Source organism: Hemibagrus wyckioides, linkage group LG13, assembly GCF_019097595.1.
Source record: "Hemibagrus wyckioides isolate EC202008001 linkage group LG13, SWU_Hwy_1.0, whole genome shotgun sequence".
NCBI classification, from domain to species: Eukaryota; Metazoa; Chordata; class Actinopteri; order Siluriformes; family Bagridae; genus Hemibagrus; species Hemibagrus wyckioides.
In genome coordinates, this window is record NC_080722.1 from 13853231 (window position 1) to 13860000 (window position 6770).

The following is a 6770-nucleotide window of genomic DNA, read 5'->3' on the forward strand; positions in this document are numbered from 1 at the left end:
CCAGAATTTCAAACTACTTGGAGAGCTTTCACACACCTCTCTTTGAAAGTCTCTTTGTTCTGCTTATATAAATCATAGGTTGAAGTGAAGTAGCTTATCTCAGTCCAGTGATGGGCACATTAACATTACATGACCTGTCATTTGCAATAAAATCTCAAACACACCCAGGTGTTTTTCTAACAATTAACTCTGTCTTTATTTTCACATTCACAACACAAACCTGTCAGCATCTGCATTTAAACAAGCTAACAGAGAATAAAAGAGATGGTGTGTGTGTGTTTGTTATGTTTGTGTATGAACTTGTTTGTGTGTGTTTGCCCTTCAGTATGTGAATGTTTATTTTGTCATATGTTCTTCAGTTTTACAGAATTTTGCTGTGGACTGATCCTCGTTTTCTTGACTTGATTAGTTCTGCATAAACCTTAAGCTTGTTTGCTGAATCCTCTGATGAAATAAAAATGTATGCATGAATGCCATTTTATAAGTACGTGCATTCTTTAGGTAGGAATAAAAATCAAATACAATCCCGTTTTTATTGTGTATGTTTGTTCTACACTTTGTTGAGTTGTCCGTATTTGTGTATAAATGCATGACGTCACAGTATGATGTAAAATTGATGTAGTTTTGTGGAAAATGGGTGCGAAATTGTACAGACTTTTAGAATGAACGTTTCTTCATGAACCTGAGTTGTTTGTAGGGTTCAGAAGATATTGCTTGCACGAGAGGGCATATGAGGAAAAACATTCGGACAGTGTGAGTAATGTGCTATTAAAATAAAGGTCAATGTGCCCTGAACACAGCATGCATTGCATTATGAAACTATGAACTTGAGTGTTCAACCACTGTCAAATTACGTAATCAAGGGCACATGTACAAGCATTACTATCCGATGGAAGATGAAATGATTTTTTTAATTGCAAAAAACACAAATAGAATAAGGAAATACAAGATCATAAGAAGATCCTTAAGAACAGAGCAGCCATCAAAATGAAAATAAACTAAGAAAAAGAATGACACACTAGGGTCTGCTAAAAGTCTGAATTTCTGCAATAAACGAAACAGTATTCTTCCAGTTTTACATTTTTAACAATCTTACAGATTTACAGTACATCCAAAAATTCTTTTCGAAAAACAGAACACAATGGCTTTGTTTTAAGGCACTTACATTTATGTATATAAAATTTGCCCAAAATGATAATAATATTCCATACAAATTAAGTATGTACATCTTCCATTAATAAACCAAAAATTATATCATGTTTAATTTACGCACGAGTAAATTAAAATTACACACAAATGTTCGGAATTACGTACGAGTATTTTTGACAGTGATTTTATTCCATACTGCTTCAGCATCATCTTCCTCTAAACGCGCGCTATACGCAAGCGGGAGATCCGTAACAGCCTCTCGCGAAGCAGCCTCTCCAACGTCTCGCGAGACTTGCAAATAAGCCATATACACTAATTATTTTAAAAAGCTTATATTTATTAACATTTGACAGTAACGGAGGAACGCCGCCAAATGTAGCGAAGTAAAAGTAAAGTTTTTTTCACTAAAAATGTACTTGAGTAAGAGTAAAAGTAAACATCTTTAAAAAAAAAAAAATACTCTAAAAGTTACCCAAAAAATTTACTCAAGTAAATGTAACGAAGTAAATGTAATTCGTTATTACCCACCTCTGTTGACATGTCTGAAATACACCGTTCAGGCATAACATTATAAACACCTGCCTAATATTGTGTTGATCCCCCTTTTGCTGCCAAAACGGCCCTGACCCATCATGCAGTGTGATTCATGACACCTTTCTATCTTTAACTTCTTCAGCAATTTGAGCAACGGTACAAATAAGTTTTTTTTTTTATTAATAATAAAATTAAAGAAGTAGCCTATAAAATATTACACAGAATCTACCCTGTCAAGGAGTTGTTAGAACGTTTCAATTTGAATCTTAATAACTTATGTGAATTTTGTAGCAATGCCAAAGAATCTGTCACTCATCTTTTTTTTTTTTGACTGTGTATACTCACAAATGTTTTGGTTGGATGTCTCTAATTGTCAGGGGTGGCAGGTGAGGACCCAAATGCAGAACACAGTCCGAGTTCAAAACTTAGAGTCTTTATTAAGAACGGCACAAAAATGGCAGAGTTCTCAAAAGAAACTGAAAAAAACAGGATACAGCAGGCTGGTAGAATCAGTAAAGGAAACAACCACCTACAGTCCACTAATCCAAATCTAGAGAACAGGTTAAATGTAGGACAGGCAGAGTCATAAGCAGCATACAGTCCAATAATCCAAATACAGAGAACAGGTTAAACGTAGGACAGGCAGAGTCATTAACAGCATACAGTCCACTAATCCAAATCCAGAAAGCAGGTTAAACGTAGGACAGGCAGAGTCATAAGCAGCATACAGTCCAATAATCCAAATACAGAGAACAGGTTAAACGTAGGACAGGCAGAGACAAACCAGGCAGACAGGAACTGAAGAAAAGGGCAGGATGCTGTCTCAGAAGCTCAAGGCTGACTGAAGAGACCATCTGGCAAGGAGCATGGACTGCTCGCTAGCTTATACCAGCAAACAGGCTCGGACAGGCTTGAGTCTGGAGACATGGAACGTAGGGTGGATGCGAAGGGCCCGGGGAAGCTTGAGTCGGACGGATACTGGATTGAGCACTTTAGAGATTGGGAACGGACCAACAAAGCGAGGAGCGAGCTTCCGACAGGCGACTTTCAGGGGCAGATCCCGAGTGGACAGCCAAACCCGTTGGCCAACATGGTAAGGGGGTGCCGGGTGGCGCTTACGATTGGCCCATCGAGCATAGCTTTTGGATGAGCGGAGAAGCACTAAGCGGGTCCTCCTCCAGACCCGTCGACACCGTTTAACCAGAGCGAGGGCAGAGGGAACCGAGGCCTCTAATTCTTGGGAAGAGAACAGAGGTGGTTGACAGCCGTAAGCGGCCTGGAAAGGGGAGAGGCCTGTGGCTGCCGAGGGAAGAGAGTTGTGGGCATATTCGACCCAAATGAGGTTGGATGACCAGGATGTAGGGTCTTCAGAACAGAGGATTCTGAGCCCAGTCTCCAACTCTTGGTTTAAACACTCCGTCTGGCCGTTGGTCTGCGGGTGGAAGCCAGATGAAAGGCTAATGGAGGTACCCAGGAGGTGACAGAACTCCTTCCAGAATCTCGAGGTGAACTGTGGCCCCCGGTCAGACACAATATTGCGAGGCAACCCGTGTAAGTGGAAGACATGTAATAGTAGCATCTGGGCAGTCTCCTTGGCGGAGGGAAGCTTGGCCAAGGGCACGAAATGGACCATTTTCGAGAATCAGTCCACCACCGTAAGGATGGTAGTGTGGCCGGCAGAAGGAGGTAGTCCGTTGACAAAGTCCAGGGAGATATGGGAACAAGGTCGTCTGGGGGTCGGAAGGGGGCGCAGGAGCCCGGCTTGAGGGGTCCTGGACGATTTCTGCTGAGCACAGGTGGGGCAGGCTGCCACAAATCTCTGGATATCGTGCTTGAGTGATGGCCACCAGAAACGCTGTTGGAGAGTAGATAAGGTACGGGAAACCCCGGGATGACAAGAGGCGGCTGCTGTGGCACCACTGGATGACCTGAGACCTAAGGTGATCAGGGACAAAGAGTCTGTTCCTGGGGCAGTTGCCTGGAATCTGTATCCCTGCGATGGCCTGCTGCACTCTCCTTTCGATCCCCAGATGAAGAGCACGGACGGTTACTGATGAAGGGAGGATGTGTTCGGGAGCTGGGTCATCCTCATCGGGGGTGAATAGTCGTCCGGTTTACCATTCTTAGAACCAGGGCGGAATGAGAGGGTGAAGTTAAAACGCCCAAAGAACAGCCCCCAACGAGCCTGTCGAGGATTGAGTCGTTTGGCTGTCTGAAGGTATTCAAGATTTCTGTGGTCAGTCCATACAATGAAAGGCTGCTCAGTGCCCTCCAACCAGTGGCGCCACTCCTCCAGGGCCAGTTTCACAGCCAGAAGCTCCCGTTCACCGATGGCATACTTCTGTTCAGCTGGGGAAAGGCGGTGAGAGAAAAAGGCACAGGGGTGGAGATGATTGTCCTTAGAAGCCCTTTGAGACAGGACGGCCCCCACCCCAGTCAGATGCATCCACCTCCACCACAAACTGGCGCGATGGGTCCGGAAGAATCAGGACAGGAGCAGTAGTGAAGAGCTTCTTAAGTTGGGCAAAGGCTAGCTCAGCCTCTGGAGTCCATGAAAAGGGGTGTAGCGAGGAAGTCAGTTGGTGCAGGGGTGCCGCAACGGCACTGTAACCTCTGATGAACTTCCGGTAGAAATTAGCGAACCCCAGGAAACGCTGGAGCTGCTTACGGCTTTCAGGGCACTGCCAGTCCCTCACAGCCTCCACCCGCCTGGGATCCATCTGTATGCTACCGGCCGAGAGTACGAAACCCAAAAACGTGGTGCTGGAGGTGTGGAATTCACACTTCTCGGCTTTCACATACAGATGGTTCTGAAGCAGGCGACGGAGCACTGACCGGACATGGTGAACATGCTCCTCTAGGGAGTGGGAGAAGATGAGGATGTCATCCAAGTACACAAAGACAAACTGGTTTAGGAAGTCCCAGAGGATGTTGTTGACCAGGGCTTAAAATACAGCAGGGGCATTAGTGAGCCCGAACGGCATTACCAGATATTCATAATGGCCTGTAGGGGTGTTAAATGCAGTCTTCCATTCATCACCCTCTCGAATACGCACCAGATGATAGGCATTGCGGAGATCGAGTTTGGTGAAGACAGTGGCTCCCTGGAGGAGTTCGAAAGCGGTAGACATGAGGGGTAATGGATAACGGTTCTTGGTGGTAATGGCATTAAGCCCACGGTAGTCGATGCATGGACGCAAGGACCCATCCTTCTTCCCTACAAAGAAGAACCCAGCCCCAGCAGGTGAGGAAGATGGACGAATGATCCCGGCCACGAGGGAATCTTGAATATATTGGGTCATAGCCTCTCTTTCGGGTCCCGAAAGCTGGTAGAGCCGACCCCGAGGAGGGGTCGTGCCAGGCAGGAGGTCAATAGCACAGTCATATGGGCGATGAGGGGGTAAAGAGGAGGCTCTGACCTTGCTGAATGCCATCCCCAGGTCATGATAATCGGAGGGTACTGAGCTGAGGTCAGGGGGTGGTTCATCCATGTCAGACACCTTGGTAGGAGGTACAGATCCTAGGCAATAGGTCCCCCAATCCAGAATACGGCCGCTGGTCCAGTCCACGTGAGGATTGTGCCTCCGGAGCCATGGAAAGCCCAACATAACAGGGGCAAATGGTGAAGGGATCAGAAGAAAAGACAACCACTCTTGGTGATGTTCAGAGATGGTGACAAGCAAGGGTTTAGTGCGTTGGGAGGCATGATGGAGGACATGGCCGTCCAAGGCCCGAACTTGTAGGGGCGAGAACAGAGGCACCGTCTCAAGGCCTAGTTGTTTAGCCAGGTCTTGATCCATAAATTCAGAGTTGGCTCCGGAGTCCACAAAGGCAGATAGGTCGTAGCCCCGCTGGTCAACTGAGATGTGGATCTTGAGCAGTGGCTTGGAAGGGACTGATGGTTGTAGACTCGCCACTGGCCCCTCTTTCAGCGACGAGCCCGGCCTTTTACTGGACAGGAAGCGGCAAAATGTCCAGCCTCTCCACAGTACAGGCATAGTCCTGAGGCCTGACGCCTGTCGTTCTCAGCAGAGGATAAGTGACGACGACCGATCTCCATGGCATGGGAGAGAGGAAGGCTCCTGGATGCAGAGACAGGGAGGGTAGGAGAAGGCGGGGGGCGAGAGACACTAATGTCATTTCTAGCTTGTTTGGAACATGTGTAAAAATTGATTTGTATGATGTTGTTTTTTTCTTTGTACAGGATGATGTTAATTCCAAAAGTACAATTTGTTTTATTATACAACTTTTTATTTTACTTGGGAAGTATCACATTCATGTGAAAAAATGGACTAAAGCTAAGCCAAACTTTAATCATTTTATAAAAGAGATTAAACAATATGGTACCACATTAGACAAGATTAAGAACAAAAAAGCAAGAAAGACCTATGAAGCATTCCGTCCACGTTAAATTGTTGTAATTTTAACCCCTGGCTTGAAAGGTTCCTTTGTTTGTTTGGGGTTTTTTTTTGTTTTGTTTTTTTCCCTTTTATTTCTTTCTCTTCGTTATTTCTCACTTGATACTCTTTAAATGTGTCTTTGGTAATTTGTACTTGTTGCAAGTGGTTTATACTTGTACAAATCTGTATATAATTTTGGCATAACAATAAAAAAAAAAAAAAAAAAAAATTGTCTGTTGGATCGGATCACATGGGCCAGCCTTCACTGCCCATGTGCATCAGTGAGCCTCGGCCACCCATGACCCTGTCGCTGGTCCACCACTGTTCCTTCCTTGGACCGCGTTTGATAGATACTGACCACTGCAGACCGGGAACACCCCACAAGAGCTGCAGTTTTGGAGATGCTCTGATCCAGTCATCTAGCCATAACAATCTGTCAGTGGTCATAATGTTGCTTAATAATGCCTTATCAGTGTATATCAGTTCTGGTGGTCACTAGTGGAAAAGGCTGGCATTTCCTGCTGGCACAAAAATGGTCTACTACACGTGACAAACCGCAAATAACGTGTGACCAGTAACACTAATAATATTTTGACCTGTAATATTTTGATTCACTGTTTAAGTTCACACAAAGCATTTCACAGATCACCCCTCAACACTTCTCTCTTTCTTGTGTACAAAGATGGC